Raw genomic sequence first — 27,455 nt, 5'->3', positions numbered from 1 at the left:
AATAAAAATGTGTGTTTACAAACACATATGCGTGCACACACACAGATATATATATATATATATATATATATATATATATATATGTATATATGTATGTAAAATCTATGGAAAAACTATTTGAATAAGTATCTTTCTCTGATCCAGTTTCAGATGTTCTAAAGAAACAGTGCTAAGATGCCTGTTAAAGGTCATAGAGGAAGGCTCTGGTGGGACAAGTTCTCAAGCAGCACTCAGATTACTAATTTCCCTTTATTGTCCCAGCTAGAACTTTAGGGTGTAGCTAAGCAACCCAGATAGACATGGAAAGATCTGGGAAGTGCAGTATCTGCAATTAACCACGTGCCTTCTGACCTGCTCAGCTGTCATTCTCCAATGTTTTTCATGTAATATCCTTGGGCAGGTTGATTCCTTTGCAGTGTGAGATGGAGAATCCAGGTAGTAGTTGTCATGAGAGGTGGCTGCAGAGAGCACAGCATCCTTGTTCATTTGTCATGATGAATCATAGAATACTGTAAATGTGATGGATTGTCTTGTGTGCTGTGACCTCTCACTACAAACTGTTAGGAAGATAGAGGGACGGGTGGACTGAAAAGCAGAATGCAATTTTGCATTGTCTGGAAGCTGGGGGCTGAAATAAGTCTCCTCTTTGATCTATTAGGTTGCCCATGATTCTTTCTGTTCTTTCTTTGTCTCTGTGATCCATTGACACACTAGCAGTCACTGTCATGCTTTCCTCTTCCCTACACTGGCTTTTTGTTGTCTGCAAGCCCTTGAATCACCAAAAATGCCCAATGCGTTTATCCGTTTCCTTCCCAGCCAGGCCTAGTGGAAAAGGGTGTTTTCTGTTGCTCTGTTGAGTCATCACTGGAATGATTAAACAGGAAAAAAGTTATACTTAATACATATAAAGTTATCAGAAGTCACATAAAGGCAGGTTGCTTTTTACTTTTCTAAGCGAGTAGAGATTCTGAAAGGGAGAGCTATGCTGTGACTTTTCAGCATTTCTTTAGAAAACAAAATGTTGTCTCCTGCTGTGAGATGCTGTGTTCTGTAGAGACCTTCTGCTAATTAGCTGATGCACAAAATCATACCCATATAGCTATGCTACGTATGACCCATCAGATCTCTGCAAAGCTCTTCTTGGCACTGGATAGGAGTCACCAGCTCACAAATGCTCTAATCTCTAAATATGACAGTACTGTTGTGCAGTGTAGATATGCCCTGGAGCCTGGGCATCCCACACTGAAGCAGCTCTTGTCAGTTTGGAAAGTATTATATTTTTTCTCACCTTTGTGGCCCAAGTCATATTGTTTCTTCTCCCTTGTCGTGGTTATAACGTTCATGGGAATGACTGCAGGTGCATGTGGATATACCCAACTTAGTTTGGACGCTGACATCAATCTCTCTGAAAAGCCGAGTCAATTAGTCCAGGCCAAGCTCCATTCTGCCTCTGCTTAGATTGCTTTGGGCATCTGAACTAGCTCAGAAATCACTATACTCTGTGGAAGTTGCTTCTGCAGCCGCAGTGTAAATAATCGCTTTGCCTTGCACGACACTGACCTGTGATATGCTAGTATGGGAGTTCTTTCTCCTGCAAACACTTGTACCCTGTCTGTACTTTTGAGAGAGATGGTTGAACAGCATGAACTCCAGTGAGTTACGTGCTTGGGCTTCTTTTTAAATGCAATGACTTTCAGACACCTTTTGGCATGTTAAAACTAGTGGTGTCCAAAATCAGCATTTGCCTTTGCAAATCCAAAGTTCTAACAGAAATGTGATCAGCTTCAAGCTCAGCCTTACAGCCTGGGGTCTGGACAGGAGGAAGGAGAGGAGAGGGAAGTGGGAAGAAAGCAAAGATGAAGATAAGAGTTCACCTCACTACCTGCAGAGGTTAATGGTTATGATCTGTGTTCATACCTTCAAGTCTTGTTGAACTCACTGGAGTTTACTATGTGCTAAGCTTTAAACCTCTCCTGGTATGCTTTGGGCTGGACTGAAGGTTCTGGAAAACTAATTTTAGACGTGCCCCGGACCTGGCAATACTATATTCAGCCATCTGCAGCTTACAGTTCCCCCTCCGCATGCCTACACAGAATAGAGAAATGTATGTATGTGGGTTTGATGTCTGGGGAGACTGCAAAGTGTGTGTGTGACCTCAGATAATACATCACCACATAGCTGGGGTTTCAGAAACTCCTGAAGGTGTTTCTGAAAGGTGGTCTGGTTTGCTTCAAATCCATTGCTGGAAGGCAGTAAAAGAATCTACCAATTTTATTATTTGGAAAGTGACACTTATAACTAAAAAACATGTGAACTTTAGTTCTGCTGAAACACTTCACATGCTAAGACTGTGAGTTTGTCGTTTCCCTATTTCTGCTTCTGAATCCTTTTGCAGTAGTTCTGAATGCAGCTAAAATCAAATGGTCCCACTCCATTGATATTTCTCCATATTTTTATCTGCTAATTCATGAGCTTTTTTTTTTTTTTTTGGTTTTGTAAGTGCTTGCACTAAGAAAGCTTTGTTTGAAGTATGGCTAGAGGCATAAAGAGAATCAGGATGGACTGTTACTTAAATGCCATTTCTCACCAATGTAGGTGTTTGGTATGCATCTCCTCATGTTAATAATGGTCTCATAGCAACTGTTGCTTGTCAGTCTTGAAACTGGTACTCCTTTGTGTTGGATTAGAACTGCAGAAGTGTGAGTTTGCAGATTTTGTCCTAGAAAATGAGCTTGCTAGCTAGTAGAAGCATGATATCATAAGGAAAGTTAGTTCTACAAAAAATGTTATTTTTCCTTTCTGAAAGATTTGAAGGATTCTTGAAAGTTTTCCTTCAGTGAGGGATTTATTTCAATTTATGCTGTTAATAGGCTTAGGTGATCACATAGAATTCAACTATCCAAATACTGTTTTCCAGTTCAATTACACTCTTTAATTCTTTGGTGTTTTTTTTTTAATAAGTATCTGTTTATTTATTCCAGCATTGTCCCAGAAAGCTATCTGGTTTGAAAGTTCCAGTCTACTGAATCTGTAGTTATCTTGATAACCGGTCTTCTCCAGAGCATTCAGCAAATCACTGTGCTCCCTACTCTCTTCTGCCACATGAGAAGATTTCAGAGATTGAGAAGGAGTTTCTAACATGATTTTCCTCTGGAGAGATGCTCAGATTTGGAATTCTTCCTTCTTGCCCTTCCAAGTGGAGTTACTAACCTTCTAGGCATTCTGCAAAAGTCATCTACTCTCTCTTCAGCATGGCTGCTACGGAGTGAGTGGGCAGAGGTGGATGCATTCAGAGGCAGCCTTCTGCTTATTTTGTTATTTTAATAGATGGGACAGATTTCCTTGAGCTCAGGATGGATGCTTCTTACTATATTTTAGAAATGGGAAGAAATAACTAAATGATGGGAGCATTCTTGAGAGAGGTATTCAGGGATGAGTCGTGGTAAAAGAATGGGTTTTCTGGCACATGTCATTTGAGGAATAGAAGCACAGCCATTTTGTATGGCTATTCAGTCATTGGGCTATACATAAGCTATGCTTCTGTTATAGTCTTCAACAAGACCTGGGTTCTTCCTACTGGTTGTCATGGCTGCTTGTGAATGCTGGGCCATAACTACTAGTTTGTTGTTGTAGGGTTACTAATGAGTTCTCCACTGATTGGCTTTAATAGTCTCTCATTTAACACCAGGCTGCACACACCAGATTTCATTTTAATAAAAAGCGCAGTGAAGCATTTGCTTTGGAATGAAAATACAAATGTGGAATTATACTGCCTTTGCAAAGAAATACATTAAGAGGGGAACAAAGATAGGTTCAATTCTGCGCTTCAGATTCCTCAAATATGAAAACAGCTGGCAAGCTAGTTTGGTGCATTTTTTGGACATGATACTTCCACTCTGGAGGAAATAGACTTTCATCTGGAGCTTTTCATTCCAGCCAGTTAAGAAAGGCCAGGCTGGATGGGGCCCTGATCAATCTGATCTAGTGGCTGGCAACCCTGCCTGTGGTAGAGGGGTTGGAATTAGATGATCTCTGAGGCCCCTTACAACCCAAACCATTCTGTGATTCTATGAAATGCAAAAGAGCCTCTGAAGAACCACTGGAAACTTTTTCCTGGGACACCAAGGGCAAGTTCTGTTCTCAGAGGACCTAATTCCCCTAGTGGGTAGTTAGGAATTGCTGGGACTTGGAACACCTGAATGTGAGGTCATTGAGTAGCAAAAGTATGGGCAGTAGGATTGTACAAATATATTGGTCCCCTGGAGGCTCATGACCATAGTCAATATTTCTGTCTCTGAAAGGTGCAGTCCAGCTATCACTCTGGACCTGGTTTGCCCAGTTTAATACTGAGGATGTTTCCCAGGCAGAACTTTCACTTCCTTTCTGGGCCACTCCTAACCCACTGTCCTGCCCTTTCTTAGATCTGGTTGCAGTAGCTGTTGCCTGCCATGTCACACACAAGTCATTTGTCACATTTGTCACATGTCATTTGCAGATACTGTTTTGGAGCTTGTCTCACGTCCAAGTGAGGCGTACCTTCCCACAGCTCAGTATTTGTGTTGTTGTCCTTTGTCTGTCTGTAGGATAGATGAATGAGCCCTGTGCTAGCAGCTAGAAGCACTGGTCAGCCCTGAAGTCTTACTGCCTTTGGGACTGTTTGCCAGCTGTCCGGGAAGCTCTGCTCTAGCCCTTAAATCCACGCTGCTCCAAGATTGGGAGGCACAGTGCTGGTACTCCTTCACTCCTCAGAGGAAGAGAGAGAAGAGATAAATGGTGTGTTCCCAAAGATGTGAAAATTGCCCTTTTCAAAACTTGGAGGATGAGGGAAAATGTGCAACTGTTGACCTTTCTAAGCCTTTAAGCCAGCATCTTGTTAGCAGCTTGTTACGCTCCCGCTGGTCAGTGTATCCGGTTGCTGTCAGGCTAGTGCTGGCTGGCAGGACATGGAGTGAGCACTGTTGGTGGATTAGAAGTCCCTGCTGTTGAAATCTGCATGTTCCTGTCACGGCTCCAGCAGCAGCTGGAGGCCAGGGCTGGGCAGTGCCTTTCACTCCAGTGGGGCATGTCTCCTTTCCCATATTTCCTGTTGGATGTCACTCTATTCTCTGTTGCTCATGCAATCACAGCTTCATAGCCCCTGTTGGATGTCTTGCTAGAAGGCTGCAGCATCAAGTCAGCATGTCGTGCTGATAGGAGAGTGAAGACCCCTGGTGTCTGGAAAGGAGTATATGATGGAGGGCCAGACAGCAAAAATCTGTTCCTCTTCAGATGTTGCAGGATACCTTGGTCTTGCAGGGCGAGGCTTTCTGTGAGGGAGAGAGGTGATGCTCGCTCTGTGTGGACAGCTGGATGTATAATTCTCTATACAATTAAAATAGGGTGGGAGGATTCAGATGAAGTGATGGGCTTTAGGCAGGGTCTATCTTTTGATTAGAGGACAGCTTCTTTTGTAAAGGCCTCCAAAATCCACCAGCTGGGAATAAATTTCAGTATGCGCCATCAGTTTCCAGATGGGAAAATGTCCATGTTCTGCTTCCAGCCCTCTGAGACATCTCCTGCTCTGCAGCCAAGTCCAATTAGTGCTAATACTGTGGCAACTTCACTTGCTGGTCACAATATGCTGTAACTTGTGCACTCAGCCTCTCTGCACTCTTCTTAAAAAAACGAATGAAAATCCTCTGTGGCAGAGCTGAAAGAAGTGGTGTGAAACCACAAGCCCATCATGGGCTGTGGTTTGGGATCTTTCCTCTTAACAGCATGCAGTCAGGGTCCTACAGGTCCAAAGTGCACCAGGGGATTTGAAAACTCGCGTTAGCAGATCAGAGGTGGGGAAGTGAGAAACAGCCACCTTCCTTTAGGGACTGCTGTGTTGTGGCTCTGGGTGTTTTGGACTGCACACCTGTGAAAGTGGATGGTGAGCCATTTATGGTTCATTACTGGATGCTGTAAAGAATGTGCTTTTTCTTTTTTCTGATAGAAGCACTCCTTTTTTTTTCTTCATCTTCCCTCCCCCCCCCCCCCCGACTTAATGTTCTTACTATCTTTCAAGTTTTTAAAAATAGGATCTACTGCGTTGCTATGGCTCCCTGTGCAACTCCGGAGCAGATTTCTCATCCCTTTGATGCAGTTACTACAGGTTCCCGATGCGGTGTGACAAGGCATCAGCCTGGCACGCCGCCTAGTGGCTCTGACCTGGGGGTTGGATCAGTGCTCATCTGTGGCAGAAATACACAGATAAAATAGGGGGGGGGGGGGGGAAGGAAATCAGATTGCCCTTCTTGGTAGAGAAATGAGGCATTAACACAGGTGCCGCTGGGCTGAGATTCATTTGTGATGTTCTGCAGCCTTAAAGCCATCCCTGCAGTTTGACATTAGGTGGGATATTCTTCTTCCCTCTCTGCCCTACACTGCTGTATGGTGGTGCTGTGAAGAGCTGCTGTGTTCCCATTCAGAGGCACCTGCAGCTCAGCAGCGGGTGAAGTGGTCTTTGCCGCATGTGTTCAGTCCAAGAAAGCACTGTGCACGTTTCAGGCTAAGCTTGCAGTTAAGTGCTTTTCTGAATCGAGGCTTAGAGTGCTATTGACAGGATGCAGTTCTGAAATTCCTCTCAGAATCATTGCTTGAAGGGCTTGCATCCAAATTTTGGGGAGACGTGCATCTGCATATCTGTGGGACAGCTGAGTTCTTACCTCAAACCAAACAGAATGGTGGCTTCAAACACCTGTTCACAGTACAGAATCCAGACCTCTCGGTAGCTCACAGCCCTGCGCACCACCCTGTTTTCAGACAACTATAACTTTAAAAACATACTGTTTCATGTGGCAAATTTTATTTTTTCATTCTTGGTCCAAAGGTGAACGTTTTAGAAAATCAGAGTGAAAACAAAAAACCTGTTCACCCAATTTTGAATTGTGAAAGTGTGAGATAATGCATTTGTTCTGCTTTCAAATATTTATCCAGCAGTGGGATTTTTCATTGGTGTGGATGAGTAACTCAGAGCTAGCTGCACTTCAAAAATCTGTATGTGATGTAAGACAAGGAATACCTGATATGTCAAGGTTTAAAAAAATAAATTTTGAAATTAGTATAAGCATCTGAAGGTGATGTATGTTACCGTAGTGTTGTTCTTGTGTATTTTAGTATGTTTATACTATATATCATGAAGTATTTGGATGATGGATGACCTAGAAATGTGGTATTTAAAATGCTTAAATGTGAATGAAATAGGAAGGAATAAGCTAGAAATGGCAGAGACCTGCCAGCTTGTCCAGTCCACTGCTTGCTCTGTCATTCCTACAGCGTATTCTCTCCTGATTTAAGTAATAAAATGTCCCCACTCAAGCCTGCGAGCACCTTAATATGAAATGAATATTAAACTATAACCGTAGTGCCCTTGAAATGATCAATCAGGCTGAAGGCTGCCAGCCCTCTTCCCACAAAGAAAACTCTTTTCCACTCCTGTGGAGAGATTTCTAAGCTTGCTAGATCACGCTTAACAGGTCTCCACACCTGTCGTGATTGAGCAAAGAATTGTAAGGTGATTAGAGCTCCTCTCCGCAGGAATGCACCATGGAAAATGCTTGAAAAACAGATTTGGGTTGGTCTTCAGGAGGATCTGGTGAGATGGCAGGTAATCAGATGAGAAGACATTCCCTGAGGATGTGGTGGTGTGGAAGAGAGCTGCTGCACAGGGCTGAAAGCTCAAGGATCCCTGAGGCCTGAAAGGGGTTAAAAACACATAAATGCTGACTTCTGCTCGGTGTCAGTATTAAAATGAGATGGAAATGAGTTTTCTGTGTCTTGCCCACTGTTGTTGCCTGTAATATTTGTGTTACAAATGAAATCATTTTTCAGCAAGATGGCTACCTCCAGTAGCAGTGTCAGCATCTTACATTTATTTATGACAGGCTGTAATATCTTTTATCTGCAATTCCAAAGCACTTTACAAAGTAGAAAGGGTCAGCTTAATTCACCACTAAAATTCAGCCATCTCCGGGGTGAAGTAGAGCAAAAGTTTAACAGCACATAGTAGGAAGCAGAGATGAATGCCACACCACGCTGGTGCTGCAAGAAGCATTTCAGCTGGCAGAATGAAATTGCTGAAGGTGGAATTTAGCCAAGACATTGGGGCTGTTTAATAAGGGCAGGAGATTAGCAACAGTGGCACACGTGCTCCTTGTGTGCCTGTGTGAAGCAGGCAGCCAGTGGTTTCAGGGAAGAGATTGGCAGGTTTTCCAGCCGGCAGAGTTTACCAGCAGATGTTCTGTACTTTCAAAAACCATCCTCTTCACAAGATTATAACACTTCCAGATGTATCTGGATCCTACAATGATTATCTGCGTGTTTTCCCTGGAAACTCAGCCCTGGGCAAAGAGGGAAGTCCAGCAAGACTGCTGTGTGCCTTCTGCTGGGCGTAGACATTGATAACTAGAACCAGCTGCAAAAAGGTTGATTGCAGTGAACCTCTAGGAGGATGCAGCCACATAGGTGACAGATACCATAAATAAAAGATGGTACCACCAAAAGGATGCTTTTTATAGCACCCTCCCTCTTTAAAATAATGTGACATTTACAGATTAAGCCCTGTGAGTGACATGAGGTGCCTCAAACACAGACTGCTGCAAGAAATGCTTTCCACCCTCTTCTTGAAGATGTTGATGCTTTCCTTCTGCATCTAAGCAGTGATGTGTGGCATGATGAGAGCTCAGAAGAGCGGGAGATTAAATCATGAAGGAATGCTCTCCAGTATCACCGAGGGACTATGAGCACTTTGAGGTGCAAAGTACAAATGCTTAGAGCCTCTGAATAAATCTGAATATCTAACAACTGCTCTTCAGTATGCCTCCCATGCGTTCCTGTCAAGAAGCTGTTCCGGGGAGAAGCAGGGGATGCTGGCTTCTCCAGTCCTTGACTTACCCAAATCCAGGAGGTGAAGCAGGATTCTGCATGTTCTGTGATCTTCTCAGTTTCCTTTTTCTTGAGAAATGAAGTTGAGATTGGCTGGAGGGGGCTCTACTTGCAGATTTATTTTGGTTTGAATGTAGCTGTGAGGAAGAGGCCATGCCTTTTGCCAGTGTGAGACTGCTGGTCAGATGAAACAAGCACTTTGGAGACGGTGCCAAGTTGGTTTCTCTCATGGCTGTGGAAGGGTGCTGTTTTGGGGAAAGGCTTCATTTTGACTGGCTAGAGTGAGAAGTTTACTTAAAATAATTTACTGATTCGTGTTTATTTCTCCAAGCAATTTTTCATGGAAAGCTCAAGTTTGAATTGATGAAGGCACAAGCTTAGCAATGCTGTGAAATTGATTTGGGACAGTTTATTATAGTTCCATGAAATTGCTTAACAAGAAAGTTTGGCAGTGAAGCAACTCAATGACTCAAAGAGCATGGCACTCCCAACAGTGGATGGCACTGGCAGTACCATGTAAGCCAGTATGGATGGCATGTAGTCTTTCTGGTGTAGGATTAGCAATAAAGGACTAGAGTAAAAGACATCTATCATCTTCCATGAGGGATCAGGCAGTTTTCACTGTTGCTAGTTGCCTACCTTTTTGCCACTCGCTTGTGGATCTTTGCAAGGCACGGAGAAAGCATCTTACACCTTGGTGCTCAACTGCAGCAGCTCTGAAATCTTTGTTTCAGCCATCAGTTAGTAGAGCAGAAGTAGATCACCACTGGCAGAAAGGCAAAGAAGACTCGTGGAGAGGTGGTGCAGTAGGAGGATCGCCTGGGGAATAAGAAGCATCACTGGGTGTAGTTTTATTGTGTTTACTGCGAAGGACATGCAGGCTACTCATCTGGGAGGGCTGTGGGTGGCGCCAACCTTTATTTCTTTGTGTGGTTTATATTTTACCTTTCCATCTTCACAACTCAGAGCAGCACTGCCAATAGCTGGGGGGCTGTATGGATGTTGTGACCTTGGCTCTGGCCGAAGGTGGTCAGTGGGGATACCTACATCACCAAATTCCTTCAGCCTTTAGTTATTATCAGAGAAATCGAGGGAAAGAAGTAATGCTTATGACAGAGGATTATGCTGGAAGCTTTTTTAAGCCTCGGAAAAGAAAGGGTCTTATGTGGAGATGGCTGAGTGAAAACTGGTTCTTGGTCTTTTTCCTCTCACCATTATAGAAAGCACTGTGTCCCAGAAGAAAGGAAATGTGGGGCTGTGGGTGCAACATCAAATTTAGAACACATTCATCTGCAGTGCATCTAACCAAAGATGTAAATGGTGAGTAGGCAAGTGGAGGAACAGATGATTGAACAAGAGCTTTGATGGTTAACTAACAATTTTGTGATTTCCTCCTCAACCTACTGATTCTAAAAGGTTTCCCACTATTTGCCTGAGAGAGCAATGAGAGGAGTTGGGAGTGGGACTCTTGTGAACCTGCCAGATCAACAGCAGTCTTTGCTAATTGATATTTTTTGCTTTTCCAATGTAATTTTTTGGCAGGAATATGTTGTGGAAGGAGAGAGCAGTGTTGTATGGGAGGCAGTAACTCATGGGCAAAGCTCTAAAATTGCATTGATGTATCCATGAATCCATTCTTGTGATTTGCAAACTGCCAGGGATGAGCCCTGTTCTTGCTATCAGTCGTGTCCCCTTTGTGCTTCTGTCACTCCCCTGTGTCCTTCCCACATTTCCATCCTCCATCTCTCTCATCCTTCCTTCAATAGGTGATTCTCTTCTACAGAAATATTAAATCTTATTTTAAAACAGAAGAACCATCCCATTTTCCCCACCTCTTTTCTTTCCTCTCTTTCATCTCTTCTTCCCATGGAAGTGTTTGAAGTAGCACAAGTTCCTGAAAAAGGCATTTTTTTCTCTTTCTCTGTGCTTTGGCTCTGTGTCCCTTCTTCATTATATCTTCCCTTTGTTACTTTGTTCTGCCTGCCTCACATCTATGTTTCTCCCCATCTCTTTACCCTTCTTCAAGGCTCTTTCTTCATTAATATGTTAATTTCTAGCCCAGGAATCTTTCTTGCTTCTCACAGATCACCAGGGAGAGCCAGAAGAGAGGAAGGAAGAGAGAGGGAAGAAGGAGATGGGAGCAGGGCAGTAATTTATGACGGGACAGGGCAACAAGTGAAGGAGGAATCTTGCACTGATTGGTGTCACGATGCCAGGATTAACCATGCGTCTGTTTTGGGCTAGGCTGATCTTTTTCTACTGTTTTGGTCTTGGCATCTTCTGAAACATATTCTTCATAGGAAAAGAGAAAACAAACAAAAAAAACTTTCAGAATTAGAGTCCCACATTTCTCCTATTTTTGAAGTAGTCTTTTTTTTTTTTTTTTTTTTTTTCTTTTCTGAGAGAAAGTCATGTGGAATGAGGGGAAATTTCCAAATTATTTTTCTCTTTGTGTAGAGTTTTTGAAATGTCACCCCTCCTCCCACCCTAATGGTTTTAGACTTGATAAAACTGCCCAATTCCAGCCAAGAAATGCATTGCTGGACAATTCCTAATGAGTGTTGAGAAACTGGTGTAAGGGAGATATTTTTATTGCTCTGGCTGACAGTAAGGCATTAGCTTGTTAGTAAAGGTGAAGGGTCTACAAGGGCAGGTGGGGATGAGAGGCAAGGATGCTTTTGCTATGAACTGAGCACACTTGATGGGGATCCTCAGGGACCTCCTGAGGCTTGGAAAGCTTTCTCCTCACCTCTTCTTAGAACCACAGAAACGTTTTCAATGGAAAAGACCTCTGAGATCATCCAGTCCAACCTCTCAGCCCATCCCCATCATGCCCACTAACCATGTCCCATAGTGCCACATCCACACGGTTCTGAAAGACCTCCAGGGATGGTGACTCCACCACCTCCCTGGGCAGCCTGTGCCTCTGCAGAACTGCTTTTTCTGAGAAGAAATTGTTCCTAATAGCCAACCTGAACCTGCAGTGGTGCAACTTGAGGCTATTCACCCTTGTCCTATTGCTATTACTTGGGAGAAGAAGCCTCTACTCTGGTAAAGGAACGTAGAAAAGCATGAGAAGATAATAACTGCTGGGTAGCAGTTAATTGTGCTGGGGGTCCGTAGCTGTAAAGAGCTTGGGACCTGCAATTGCAGATTTTGCAGGCAGATGTGGTAAATCAAGGATTTTCCTTCTGCCTCCCACCAGTACAGGTACTGGGAAAAGGTCACAACGGAGCAAATGGTGGAGGCAGGGGCCTCTGCTGCATTGGCCAGAGCTGGAAAGGATGCAGAAAAACAATGCTCACACTAATTGCAGCTCTGCTCTGAAATTAGGGTATCTCTAGCTGTTATATTTGCTGCTTTATATCTTGCTTGAAATCCTACGATCGTGATTGCCCAAGCAAATAATTAACAATGCAGCAGTGAAAGTCAGTGTGAGAGAGTTAAGCTGGTGAGGTGGGAGGCTGAAGGAGAGAAAGCAGGTCTGAGAAGGACGTGTGGTAAAGGAGGGAGACAGGGAAAGACATGGTCTGATACAGTGCTGCAAAACCGGTATGAGCTGGAAGCAAAATAACCGGGGAGGAAAACTCAGGGGGACTGCTGCAATGTTCTGTGAAGTCCAAGGCCCCCGAGCCAAGAGCCTTTCATATATTATGCACACACAACTGTGTCAGACGAATATTATTTAGGTTGCAAAGGCAAGCACTTCAAACAGAAGAAAATGCCAGAATTAAGGTTGCAATCTTAATTTGGCACTTGTGTGGCTATGAATTACAAAGCACTGATTTCAAGACTGTGTGCTATCTTTCAACACAGGACCCCTGCATGCTTCTGTATGCCAGATGGGTGACATTTCCCAACTGAGCAGTGATTCAGTATTTTGTTTTTTCTCTGTCTTTAATGTGCAGCCTTAAGCTTTGTGTTGTGCCTGCTTTCACAGGCTGCTGTGGAGAGAATTTCTTGTCTCAGGGTGCTGTCCGTAGCACACTTCAGGGTACTATCTCAGTACATTGTGAATTTTGTTGATTTTCATCCTGTTCCAGTGAGATGAGAGGACAAAAGCTTCTTTATGTAAATCCATTGTATAGGCAGAGAAATGAGGTGCAGCAAGATTAAGGTCAGAAATATCTATTAATTTTTTATGGCCCATCTGAGACACCTAGAATTTTGTTATTCAAAGTACTGATCATTACAGAATGCTTTCTGAGTTCAAAGCAAATTTCTCTTTGACTTCAACACAGCACTTTCTCAAATTGAATCCTCACCCCCAAATCTTAACCGTTTTTCAGTGATTTTTTTCTTTAAATGCAGAAATGGAGATTTGACAGCATTCAGGTTATATGGGCTGTTTGTTTGTGTCCTGTTTGTTTTGCAGAAATCATCTCGAATCCAAGAGAAAAACAAAACAATCTCCAAACCATTTCTCCATTTTAATTTGATTGATTTCATTATATTTTAGATGAAACATTTAATTTCTTATTCAAAATACTTAATCATTTCAATATCTCTTCATTTATTTGAAGAAAAAAAAAGGTTTTAAGATGTTCAAATTCAAAAGAGATGGGGCTGAATGATGTTTTCCTTCACAAGAGTCAAAATTTAACACTCATTGATTTGCCTAATTTGGACTCTCAGTATAGTACCTATTATTGCTTGGGATTAACAGCAGAACAAAAAGGGAGCCAGAGATTCTGTTCAGTTTTTTTCAGGCAACCAGAAAATGAAGTGCACGCGTTTAGTGACTGTTTGCAAAGAATCTGATTTAAGAGATTTTACTGTCATCAGCACGACACTTGTGCAGTGCTAGGGATGCAGCTTTCAATTGGCTTAGCCATCTGATTCTACTGTTTATTCCAGTAGTTCCCTGCCTTGCTCTTGCCCAGTTTTCCAAATTGTAGATTTGATTCTTAGTTCAACCTGTTTGGTGCACTGAATGAGACAGGGATCCTGCAAGAAAAAATGTAGTTGAATGTATCATTCGGGACTGACTCCCAGTGGTTATAATAAATGGGTGCCACTCAGGTTGCTTGAGCAACTGTAATGCTGACATTTCCCCCACTTTGAAGTGTCTGACTTTGTTTAATGAATAATATTTTTCATGTTGATTCTATTGTGTATGTGCCTACAGTTTCCACCATTTTGCAAAAATGTGAAAGAAACTTCCGGAAATTCTACATTATGGCATCATTTTGATGCTTGTATGCATCAGCCGCCAGACTGGAAGCTCATAGCCTCTACCCAGACAGCTACTATTTAATCCAACAGTAACTGGCTTCAGTAGCAGAGGGGGAATGTCAGTCTCTGTTGTCTTCTTTTACCATTTTTTTTCTTCTGTTCTTGAAATGTTTAAGATGTATATTCAGTAGATTTCACATCTGTGCTAGTTGCAAAGAAATGTGGGAACAAGAAGCAGGAGACTACCTCTGGCAAAGTTCATGGTTTAATGACTGAGGACTTTCCAGCCTTTCTCTCCACCAGTGACATCCTTTGTCTTGTCTCTGCCAGCCTGCTTCATCTCTTCTGTCCTTCAGTCTCCTTGCCCCAGTCCAGTTTTTACCTAGCAAGTCTACAATCTGCCTTACAGGCATCTCACTTAAGATCCAGTCACTGGATCTAGAAAAATCTAGTCAATGCTTCTGGACTTTGTAAGCCTTGTTTTCTTTCATTTTTGTTTATCTCACATTCTGGCTCCTTGTCCTGCCTTTGCCTCAGCCTCAGCAAATCTAGTCTCTGCGAACAATCTAGGTCTTACATGTCCCGGTTTTCTTCTCCTTTGGTCGGCCCCTTCTCCCAGGTAACTGTGATAGCACAAGAGGGAATGGCCTAAAGTTGCTCCAGTGGATGTTCAGGTTGTATATGAGGAAAACTTTCTTTTCAGGAGTGTTGAGGTATTAGAACAGGCTGCCCAGCGAGGTGGTGAAGTTACCGTCCCTGGAGGTGCTTAAGAAAAGGGAAGAGGTAGTACTTAGGGACATGGGTTAGTGTGCAGTATTGATGGTAAGTGGACAACTAGACTGAATGATCTTAGAGTTCTTTTCTAACCTTAATGATTCTATTATTCTTTGTTTTCAGTCCTGTACTCTCTTCTCCCAGTGCCTCAAGTCAGTTCATCCTCACCACTTTTCCAGCTCTTTTTGTCTACTTTGTAATTCACCAGCCTTCTCTTCCAGCCATCTATATATGCAGAGAGCAGGCTGGACAAGGGGAGATACAAGCCTGAGAGGTGCAGTCCTCCTCCACTTGCTTCCCACATCCAGAGATGCACCTCAGAATCATAAAATGATAGAATCATTTGAGTTGGAGGGAACCTTTAAGGGCTACCTGGTCCAACTCCCCTGCAGAGAGCACACAGCTCAGTCAGAGTGCTCAGAGCCCCTCCAGCCTGACCTTGAATGTCTCTAGGGACAGGACATCCACCATTTGTCTCTTAGAAATCTGTTCCAGTGCCTCAGCACCGTGACTGTAGAAACTTTTTTCCATATATCCAATCTAAATCTCCTGTCTTTTAGTTTGAAACTACTTCCCCTTGTCCTATCACAGCAGACCCTGCTAAAGAGTGTGTCCCTCTCTTTCTTACAGCCCCCTGTTAGATACTGAAAGGCCGCTCTCAGGTCTCCCTGGAGCCTGAACAGCCCCAACTCTCTCAGTCTGCCCTAGTAGGCAGGTGTTCCATTTCTTGTATCGGTTTTGTGGCCCTCCTCTGGATGTGTTCCAGCAGGTTCTGTGTCTCTAGTGTGCTGAGGACTCCATGTCTGGACGCAATATCTAGGTGAGGTCTCACAGTGCAGAACAGAGGGGCAGGATCACCTCCCTCAACCTTCCTGGAGCTCTTGAGTGGTGAAAGTCCCTCAGCCTTCAGAAAGCCCAGTGAGGAGATTTTTGAATGGTTTTGTTTGAAAAGCTCTGTTATGTCTCTGCTGAACAAGTGTAAATTGCAGTATTTCCAAAGGTTTATGACCTGTCTAGGTTTTCACAAGTATGGAAAAAAGTCAGCGTGTGACACAAATGGAACCTTTTCTTTCCCCTCTCATAAAAATTCAAGTCCCTTGAAAGCACAGAGCTCAGTAGAGCTTTTTAAAAAGGTCACCATTTTTTCTTTAACGCTGGTAAAACAGCTTCTTTCATGTTGCCTGTTCCTGGACAGACCGCTTGTGGGAGTCCATTTTCTTCAAATATCAAATCTGGGATAAGCATCTCATGTGGAAAATTTCAATCACGGCGGAATCACGTAGAATGACTGAGCTTGCTGGGACCTCTTGGTCCATCTGCTCGAAACCCTGCTCATTAAGGATGCCCACAGCAGGGTGCCCAGGGCCACGTCCAGGTGGCTGTTGGAGATTTCCAAGGAGAAGACCCCACAACGTGGGCAGTCTGTGCCAATGCTCCATCACCTGCTCAGTAAAGAAGTTCTTTCATACGTTCAGATGGAACTTCCTGTGTTTCAGTTTGTATCAGCCTGTCACTGGGTACCGCTGGCAAAACTCGAAAGCTACACCAAAAAGTATCCAAAACATAAAGGTTGGCATAGCTAGAGGAATCTGGGAGGAAGGCTTTAGGATAGGATGTAGAGGGCAGCATGATAAGACAATGGCAGCAGCCCCAGCAGTGCAGTTTTCAACTGTATCTGTGCCTGGAGGATTTTAAAGAAAGTCTGCTTACGTGCTGAATATGTCCTTGTACATAGACGCTCAAATGTGGGGCTCAGTCAACATATTTGTTTCATTTTTTGTCCAAGTCATAGTTCCTTAAAAAAAAAAAAAAAAAAAAAAAAAAAGCCTATCCCAGGCTTTCAGCACCTTTAATACTCATTTAAAAATGCATGTCACACAATGAAAGAAAACCAGTGCCAGTCCCCAGCGTGGAACCAAAACCAACCAGCCAAGCAGTTAGAACAAACAAGCAAAAGAGTGGAAAAAATCCAACCCTCCACAGGCTGTCTTTCTCTTTCTCCTCCTTCCCTCCTTGCCTCAGCCATGGGTGTTTGGCTAGGGGGCTGTATTTTGCAGTCCTGCTTTCAACTAAGCACTTTAACCCATGCAGCTCATTAATTGTCCCCTAACATGAGGAAGCTTCATGAAAATAAGGCAATGCCAGTGCTACTGTTTCTTCTCACTTTTGGACAAAATCTCTGGAAGCCCAGTGGTGTGGTGATGTTACAGACTCCAGGTGAAAGCTATGGCTGTGCATTAGAGTGTGATGGTTTGTAAGAGGGGACAAGATTGAAGTCAAGATGCTGAGGGAGATTTGACAATTTGCTTCAGTTGGCAAGGCATCTTCTGACTCTTGATGTACCTTCTCTTGGAAAAAAAAAACAGTGGAAAGCATAATGTCTGCAGACCTTGTGATAGGCATTCTCTTCTCCAGGAGAGGATTTCAGGAACAGAAACCAGCATGGTTCTGGGGAATGGGTGATAGCCCTGAACCTCATCTGAGTACACCTGACTGAACTGAAAGTCCTGCCCATTAATAGCAACGTGATGGGAGGTGTGAGACAAACAAGGTAGTTTCTGTCCAGTTCAGAGATTACATTATCTTTCTTTTGAGCTAGTTCCCATGTCCGGCAGTGCTCAGGAATCATCCATAGCAGAAGGGGCAGTGACCGTAGCAGGATTGAACTATGAATTGCCTGCTCATGGCAGGTAAGTAATCCTTTCTGGCTGGTATTCATACAACAGAGGGAACTTCCCTGCCTGCTGCCCGATTTATACCTTTCTCAGGGATAAATAAAAATCTCCAGAGTTATTATGATGCCTCCTCACATGAGTCTGAAATGTACTGAGCATAGACGGAAAGAAAAGAGGAAGCAAAAAAAAACATCAGCATCTCAAATGATATACAAGAGGGCTGGTGCCTGTGGCACTGCATGTATTCAATTTCAGTGTGCTGTTTCCCCTCTCTGAAAAGGCAACCTTCAGGCACTCTGCTAAATGGATTGAAAGGTTTGTCTGGTTTTAATGATGCTTCTGAAACAGCCTGTGTGTTATTCCTCCACTCAAATACTTCTGAGAGATTTTGCGGAGCCTCTTGGTAAACCAGAACATTATGAATACCTTGGCATTCAGTGGGTAGGCAATGTTCTGTTCTGGGACTACTTCAGAAGGAGCAACTGGGGTTAATAAGCTAATGTTTTCTAGGAGAGGATATCCTAATCTGAGAGAGTATGGGAACAATCAGCAGATTAATTAAGATATGTGTAGTGGAGTGGTATGAACATACAACTATAGCAGTCAGATGAATTGGAAACACGGTTTCTGTCTCAGGTGGGATCCTTTAGGGATGCAGAATCTATTTGCCCTGTGAAGTACAATTCCCTATACACTTTTACAGCAAACTTGCCTTAGTGAAGAGACAGACTCAAGCTTTGCCCTTGATTATCCTGGTATAGATCTGTAACAGCAGAGTGTACAAAATGAGAAAGACTGAGCGCCACAGAAGAACTGGGCAGCAGAGGAAAACACATACGTAGCTGAGATACCATTTGTCTCTGAGGCTTTAGCAATGGAGAGGGGAACTCAGTGAAGTGGCTTAAGAGAAAGGATATCATCTGGTTTCCCAGCATGATATTCATGAGCCAGTATCCAAGGAAATAAGTCAGAGCAGTTTTTTTTGTTTTTTTTTTTTTCTTTATTTGGTTTGTTTGTTTTTTTGTTTTGTTTTTTTTTTGCTCACATTCCTGAGTAGTCTGGGCAGCATACCAAGGGAGAAGGATGGAACAACCTGGGGGAGAAAATACTGATTTGATTGCATGGACTGATATTATTTATGTACTCAAGATGATTGCAGGACTTAGGGAAGAAATGTTGCTTGGTACTTCATCCCAAGGAACAGCTGCTGTGGGGCAGCACATGTGTTTTTATATCAGTACGATTACACCTATCTTAGCCAAAATGTAGCTGGCACTATAACCTCGCTGTGCAGGTATTCTCCCTGGATACTGTGGGCTCAGGCTCCAGTTGCTCCTCCAAGGGGGAGAAATCTATTTTCTGTGATATAAAATTGCTCCAGCAGGAGAGCTTTAGTAAAATTGTATCAGTGTATATGGTAACTTCAAATTTAGGGGAAAGTTTATTTGACCTGGAGGGGTTCGAGGCCAGGTTGGATGAGGCCCTGGGCGACCTGGTCTGGCACTTGATTTAGCGGCTGGCAACTCTTGACTGTGTAAGGGGCTTGGAAACAGATGATCTTTTTTGGTCCCTCCAAGCCCAAGACATTCTGTGATGATGATTTCATAGTTACTTGCTATGTCTGCACAAGAGCAGCACTGTCTCTTGAGGTCTGAAGAGTGTCTGAAGCCATTTTCTCTCTCACACTTTGCAAAACTTGAGCTTGGCATTTGAGAATTTGTTTTTAGAAATGATGGATCAGCAGCTGAGCCAAAATTCCCAATGTGTCCATACGTGGCTATGTGGGCACAGAAAAATAGGCAGAATTAGTGTCTGGAGTGAGTTCATTGGTTGTATTTTACTCAAGAGAAAGAGAGTGATGTGAAGAGCAGTAACAATTTCTAAGAGGTATCATGTCAAAGGGCTTGTTAATACCCTCCTGCCTCCTTCCATTGCTTGTACAGCCAGCGTGGCCAGTTACTGGAAATAAGTACATGTATGCACAGGGCAGAATTTCATTTCAGCTCAAAGCATTTTTCTCTGATGAAACGAATGTGCAGTTAGAAAAAGCGCTAGGATGCAAATCAGCAGAGCTCCTTCCCAGAGATGTAGATAATTGTTAAAGGCAGACAGAGACAGGGGTGTGGATGGAGCTGAGTGGGACAGCATGAGTGGGAGAAGAAACATGCCTGACGGACTCTGGCAATGGGGGGTGCCTATTCTGGCAGCAGGTGGGTGAGCATGTGGGCAGCAGTGAGAGTGTGGTGAATATGCATGAGTGAATTATTAGTTTGTTTTGCACGTGGCTGAGTCAGGTGCGGGGAGGAAAGTGGCCAGTGGAACTTCTGTCTTCTGTCCTTCTGGTCACGGTGCAGAGAAAATGCTGACCAGTATTTCAAATGTGTGAGAACTCTAGCAGGGCTCCCAGTGTGCAGTAGCTCAGCATTGAACCCATGTTTTCTGCTCTCTGGGACACTACAGCATCCTAATTCCCTCTGTGTCTTTGTTGACCAGTTTTCAGCTATTGTAAATTGCTGCAGGACAACAAATCCATTTACACCTGGGTGACATAAAATAAAAATTTTGAGCCACCTTCCTTGTCTGTACATCAGCCTCACTTTGCCTCCCTTGCTTCTTTGTCTTCGTTAGCTTTCCCTGGCTGTCCCTTGAAGCTAAAATGGACTGTCTTGTTACCCCTATTGATTCTCCCTTTCAAATATGGTTAGCAGTGATCCTAGATTCTAGACTGTGTAATGCTGTGCAAACAGGAAGGCAAAACAGGACCTATTCACAATGAGAAGCAGCTGGAAAGACAGGGTAGAAATGAGATAGAAAGCAGTAGGAATAGCTCTAGGCATGAATGCTGAGATCAAAACTCTGGCTGTGAGCACACCTGGAGCTACACAAGGTGGAAGCTGTGGGTTAGCAACTTCCCAGTCTGAAGAAGGTTCCCGTTTTTGCCCTTGGTTTGGATGGTATTGCTGTACTGGAACATGGAAACTAAAGGCTCTGCTGCCTTGAGTCTCTTCCAGCTCAGGAGCTGTTGGAGTAGGAGAGGCTCTACCATGGACAGAGAGTGTGAATGACGGAAGATTAAGGGTAGGGATGTGGAAAGAAGGTAGGTATGGGGAAGCGAATGGGTGTTCCCAATCTGTGTGCATTTCCCACAGGGACTGTGGCTCTTCTTCATCGTAAAGTGACTATATGCTTGCTTGGGGACTGGAGGAGGCACTAATTTCTGGGCTTGGACCAGTACTGCTCTGAGATAAGCATGCCCCTCTGCAGGGCTCCTCTCTTTAGTCTGTGTTTTGGACATCTGCTCCTCTCCAACTCTGGGAGGCAGAGTCTGATGGAGTGTGTTGTGTATGTTTGTGTGGTGTGTATGAAGAAAACACACCAGACAATTGGGCTTCCCAACATCCAGAAGCGGTAGGGTTGTAAAAGAGCTTCATGTGAACCTTGTGCATTTTTCAGCTGTTGCTTTTCTTTTACTGAATGAATATCACATGTCCTCCCTCTGCATATCATCTCCCCACCCCTCTGACATCAGCCTCCTTAATAAGAAGTGCTCTGTTTTAGTCAGTGCCGAGCCCTTCACTGCAGGGTTTACTGCTGTCTGAAGCACTTCCAAAGCAGCAGGGTGGTTCTCTGGGCATGCTGCACACTCCTAAAAACCCAGTCAGAGCTGGGGTACCTGTGTTATACATGGCAGCTCACAGCTCAGCTCCTGTTATTCCACAAAATTATCAGTGGCTTGGAGGTAGGATTTTCTCCTGTCCCAGGAGATGACGGATGTATCCATGGATAGCAAGGTCAAGAGACCAGATAAACCCATAGTTAAAAGGGCCCTCCTATTAAGGGGGTTAGAGAAGGATGTATTTATACCAGGTGTAGCCCAGGACTGCCATAGGTGCAGTGAGAAGATGTCTCCCCATCAAGGAGCACTGAACAGTACATGCACTAAGAGTTTCATCCTTTTTCTCACGTACTTCCTCCCCTCTACCACGATGCCTTTTGTGGTGCTCTCAAAGCATTTTGTTTCTTTTCTATGAATTTCTCAGTCATCCATTTTTATCTTTGACAGAGTTTGTTAATATTTCATCCATCTCAGTATTAATTTCTTGAGACTTCCTTCCCTGGTTCTTCCATGCCTTCTTCCATAGTCCAAAAGCAAATAGTATGCCCTGGGGTTAAGATACAGCAAACGTAAAATACGTGAAAGGGAAAAGGCTAAAAGGAGAAGATGTAAAATAGGGTGTCTAGTTTAAGTATGGAAATTGCTGCCTTAAGCAAATATTATGGCAAAAAGCTTCAAAAGATACCAACAGAGATTAGGCAGTTCTCTAAATAGGACTAGCCCCAGCTATTACACAAGGCTCAATGGGACTTCATGCATCAGTCCTACAGAGGCAGGAAGAAATTCATTTGAGCTATGATGGGAGGGAGTCACAGATGCTTTTAGCTCTTGTTCCAGGATGGGAATTCTCTGTCGCTATTGCCATGGATAATGATGAAACTGATGCACAGGGCAGGGCTTTGAGGGGGAGAACAGGCTTGTCTTTATGTGATTCAGCCCAGCTGAATATGTTAACTGCTCACTCTGGGTCTCTCATCCCTCTTGGTTTTCCACTGTACTTGGTGCGAGGAACTGCAGCTTCTTCTCCAGTGTCAACATCAGCATTTTCTCAGACTTATGATGTGCACCTGAGTCCTTTCTGCCAGAGCAATTCTGAGTGAAATAGTGAGAGAGCCAGTGCTGTGGTCAGCATCCTAAATGGGCGGCTGGCACCCAATGAATCTCCATGGGAAAGAGGAAAGCAAGGAGGTTCCCTTCAATATCCAGAACATGTCTAGTTAGCTCAACTGTTTGTAGTTGTTGGCTCAAAAGTTCTAAGCTAAAAACTCTGGAAAACTAAACTTTGCTTGAAAGATTTCCAGTGCTTCTTATTACTGCTAACACAGAACCAGAAGTTCTGCGTGCCATAATTCTCTATCTCTCCACTCCTCTATGGCGATAACGTTTTTTCCCTTCACTCTTTTCCTGGTCCAACATCCTTCCTACTTGTTAGCCATAGTACTTGGCTGCAGGGTGATTTGCAGTTGTTCTTTGTTATTGTTATTGCTTGGGTTTTTTGTTTTTTGTGGTTTTTTTGTTAGTTTGTTGGATTTTTTTTTGGCCATTCTGTTTGTTAGAGAGAATGGAAAGTCTCATTGTTTCTCTTCACAATTGTTTGAAGGCAGAGCTAAAAACTGCATGTATGTGTTGTGCAGGTGTGAGAATAGATGACTGAAACATGAAACAGTAGGTGAAAAGTAGGTTAATGGTCATACTTCAATCTTCGGTTAATTCATTGGAAAGTGGGTGTGAAAAGATCACTTAAGGCAAGCCCTCCTTTGGGTTGGGGGCTTAGAAGGTCACCAGCAACTGTCTTTTCCAATCTGAGTTTCTCTCTTACTGTAAAAGTTTTGTTTGCTGTAATGTAGTGTAGTAAAAATCTTTGAGCTGTGTTTTTATTTGCTTGTCTCATAGAATGTGGTATGTTGGAAATGGATGGTTTCTGGAGTCTTCTCTTCTAGGCACAGAAATCCAATCATTTCTCTTTTCACTGCCTAAACAAAGCTTACTTTGCAGGAGAGCAAAAAATTACAATTTGAAGAGCTCATCTGTAGAAGTGTTTTCTCAATCAAGAGCTGCAATGCCAAGTAGGGTTAAAGTCTCCACATTTTCAGTGTGTTTGCTGAATGAGGGACTGCAGTTGGAAGTGTGAGGCTGAAATTTGACCTGCAAGGGAATTTTTCATCATCATTCCCACTTTCCCCACCAAACTGGTTCCCTTTGAGAATCTCTGTGGGATGCACTCAGTCTCCTTAGTCTCTGAATTGTCCATCATAGCACATGATCTCCCTCCTAGAAACTAAGGTATTCTTGCATGCTTTTCCCATGTGAGAAAAAAACTGAAGTGAATGGTGAGGGTAATGGCAGCAACTTAGGTGTTCCTAATTTCTAATGATTTTCCTTCCAAGACACTGTGGTAACCATTACAGCCTTGATTCTGGCTTTCTACAAAGACTCTGAGAAGGATTTTCAGGGATTTCAAGCTGTGTAATTTTTTTAGACATGAAGAAAGCAGAGTCAAGAAACCCTGTTTTGAGTGACTGGCTCCTTGATGTAGCATAGCAACTTACCCTTTGGAGGCACTGCAGGCCTAGCTAGCCTTCTCAGCTACCCCTGTCAGAACTGCTCCAGAAGGAGAGAGCCTGTTATTGACAGATGACATTTGCAACTGGAGAGTTCAGGGATGCTCAGAACATTATTTCAGGGCCACAGAACCGAGCTGCATCCTCTCACAGCTTTCACTGTGTAAACTTTCTCTTCTGTAGTCACTGGCTACCATTCTGGGTGGCAGTGTTTGTGAATGGGTTCCAGGAGCCACAAAGTTCCTTTCCCAAATCTCTGCCTTTCCCCTGCCCTGCACCAACAGACCTTAAACAAAGTGTAGCATTGCTACACATGGCTCAGGCTCTTTTTTAATATCACCGTCATCTGTGGCCTTTTTGTAGTTAGCAGAGGCAGCATTTTTTGCAGAGGGTCAGCCTCCCCTGTTCTGCAGGAGCTACTGGGAGAGCTGACTGCAAACAGATTTTCACCGCCCCGATGTGGACTTATATCAAATAGTGCCCAATGAGAGCTGACAAGCTGACAGACCCAATCCATCAGTGGAGGATGAGGAGGGGGGGAGAAAAATGTCTCTTGCACATGCCTTCAAGAGACAGAGAACAATTTCAGAGATGGGCCAGCAAAGCTCCTGTAAGTGATACTGGTACATATTTTATAGTCTAACCATTTCTGAGAAGGGTGACACAAACAAGGGAGATACAGAGATAAGTTCAGTGCTGGGCACAAGATAGGAATCCAGCTTCCATGAGGAGGCGCCTGTTTAGTACTGACTGACCAGTATATGATGAACAGCTGAGAGTGGGCTGCTACCTGAGCTTACTAGTAGATCACTGGCACCAGATTTTGGGCCGCAAGCTCCTGAAAAGTAAAGTGATGATGAAGTCTGGGAGAAAGTAATTGTGATTGGTTCCTTTTATTGGTGCGTGGTTAATTGTACTTGCAGCAGCAGGCTCTGGGGTGAGAACTGTCCCTGCAGGAGAGCAGTGTCCTTTGAGTACTCCCCTTTGCTGAAATCAGAAATTCAGCATGGCTGGAGAGGGGAACTTGTGACTGATTGGAGTCAGTGTCACCTCAGTTACTGGGTCAGAATTAGGGCAGAGAAGGAGTTCTCACAGCTTTCTCCTGCCCACAAGGGATAGTACCTTATCCAGGCTCTGAATTAGACCCTAACTCACTGACAGCGATGACCCTAAACTTCAGCTTATCTAGGCCTATTCCTTTGCTTTCCAACAGCCCTCATACTGTCTTGCAGAATAACATTTATCACCTTATTTCAAGCTTTTAAATGATCCCAGCCTGAGGAAAAACATCCCTCATGATCTCAGTTGTTTGAAGATGGTCCCGGTTGAGCATCTTGACAAGATCTTCTCAGTAAAGACCTGAAAATCAGCACCAAATTAAACTTGATGTACTGATTACTCTCTGAGCATTGCTCATGTTAAAACCTGAAAGCAGCTAATGCTAACTTTTTCACATTGAACAGCTTATTGTGAAAGTTCATAATGGATCATTTTTATTATTTCCTCTCTTTTCCTTCAAAACGCTGATTAGTTTCAGGTCCCATCAACAGTCTAAGTAGGAATTTGGTAAAATGTTAGCATCTTTCACCTTTATGATGAGTTCTTGAAGGCATCAATGATTGCAGTAGGTTAGTTCTAGACACCTAGGAAATTATGGAGTTGAAAAGAGCTGGTCATCTGATTTTTCTTTAATGGGAAAGCTGGGAGGAACACCACCACCATCATCCTTGCTCTTTATCCTAGGTAACATGACCAGCAGTGAGAATGGATGAGAATTGGTCTGGTGGCCTGGGCTCCAGTCTCAATAATAAATGAAGTAGTGCAGATGAATCACTTGGTGATCCAGTGATTGGGCTCTCTGCATGAAGCTTAAGGGCATAGATTTTGCTTCTGCTAAATAGTCATGTAGGATTGTCACTGCAGGATGCCTTATTTCGTCGATGTAGGTGATACGAAGAGATAAATGGTGCTGAGAATGTTCAGATCCTCTGTTCTGAAGGATGTGGAAATACCAAGTTACTATTATATTAAAAGTTGAAGTACTTCACTGATGTTATACTATCAGTAGTAATCCAAACGTATTGCTTAGAAGTATGAAAGTCTCCATCTGGTCTTTGTCCTTTCCTCTGACAAAGTGGAAACTGGTAACTCCTTATTTTATAGCTCTCTGATATGCAATCTTTTCGTCCTTCTCTCCCCACCTTTACAGCAGTCTGTCCTCATACTACTGATTCATTGTGCAATCAGATGGGTTATAGCAGATGCTTCAGGAGAAGGGAATCTTCCTCCACAATTTGCTTAGCCAGTTGTGTGGTTGGAGTAGGAGTCAATTCCTTCCTGCTGTCTGCAGCCGTCTGCAGCCTGAAACGACTCATCCATCCCTTTCAATTCTAGGGGTACAGCTATAAATACTAGCAAGAGTTCATAGAAGTTGTTGGTCCTTTTTAAGTTCTTCCTCCAAAATCTGTCTTTAACAGCTTCTTATGGCAGCAGAAGGCTTCTGTTGAAATACAGTGTGTGAAGGGGTGTGAATGCTGATCGTTGATTTCACCAGGCTCCTTGCCCTCTGAGTGCTACAGAAGAGGACTGGATGGCAGTGTTAACTTATGTTAGGGTGATGAGGCACTGGCACAGGCTTCCCAGAGAGCTGTGGGTGCCCCATCTCTGGAAGTTCACAGACAAGTTAGATGGGGCCCTGGACAGCCTGAGCTGGTGGGTGGTAGCCCTGCCCATTGCAGGGGGATGGAATTGGATGATCTTCAAAGTCCACTCCAACCCAAGCCATTCAATGATTTTATAATGTGCTTAATTTCCATTAGCAGAATCTCCTCTTATTCTTATCTGACCACAATGTGCTGACATCTGTCATGTACTAGAGATGGATGGGGACATTTACTGTACTGGTGAGATAGACACAGTCAGAAGAGAGATGTCCCTGCTCAAACAGAGACCTGGTGACTTTTAGTCAGACACAGCCTTCCTGCTTTCCTCCATAGCTAAGTTTGCAGTGAAGTAACATTTCCATCGCCATTTCAGTGATTAGGAGTGACATCCTCTTTCTACAGCCATCTGGGGTGTGAAAACAATGACATTTGTGTGGTCCAGATTGATCTGGAAAGGTGGAAAACAAACCAGTGGCTATCAGAAAAATCACCCCTCTCTACCTTGCTCCTTCCCTCCTGCCCTGGTTGCTTCATTTGCTGATCCATGCTTCCTCCCACTTTTTGACTGGGCCAAATTTGGCTCTGTCTGGCAGAGATGAGGGCATCAGCAGCAGGGCTGGCAGGGACCGGGGAAAGGATGGGGCATGCACGTGATGACTGCCCTGCCCAGCCCCTCCTGGGCCCCCTTCCAAGCCCATTTCTGGGATCTTGCCTGACTTTGGCAATTGGCAACGCAAGCAGGTTTCCATGGCAATGTACCAGTGCATCGAACACCCTCCTCAGCGCTCTGTCTCTCTCCCTCCTCACCCCCCTCCCCAGCCCTCCTGCTTCTGAAGCCTGTTGCCATGGAAAAGTTATAATCTGCAAAGAATTTCAGCTGCCCTCCCCTCCTTCCCTTCCCTTCCTCCCGTTCCCCCTCTCCCCTCCCCCCAGTTTCTTTTTTTGGTGCTAAAAGTTTGCTTTTCAATTTTGTATGTGGGTGGAGTAGGCTTCATCTGCATCTTTGGAATCTTGTCCCTGGGCAGGGGGAGGTCTCTGCCTCTGTCTCGGTGAGGTCCTGGAAGGAGGGAAGCTGCAGAAGGCA

General features: G+C 43.8%; 1 protein-coding gene across 1 annotated transcript in view; it reads left to right on the top strand.

Annotated features, from left to right (window-relative positions):
* GRIN2B (glutamate ionotropic receptor NMDA type subunit 2B) overlaps positions 1-27,455 on the top strand; it is a 165,678-nt gene that overhangs the window by 51,843 nt on the left and 86,380 nt on the right. The window lies entirely within an intron of this gene.

Source organism: Lagopus leucura, unplaced genomic scaffold (genome assembly GCF_019238085.1).
Source record: "Lagopus leucura isolate 7727_CA_CO unplaced genomic scaffold, USGS_WTPT01 Super-Scaffold_100159, whole genome shotgun sequence".
Classification (NCBI taxonomy): Eukaryota; Metazoa; Chordata; class Aves; order Galliformes; family Phasianidae; genus Lagopus; species Lagopus leucura.
The sequence above is the reverse complement of the archived record's forward strand: the minus strand, read 5'-3'. Positions and strand labels throughout refer to the sequence as shown.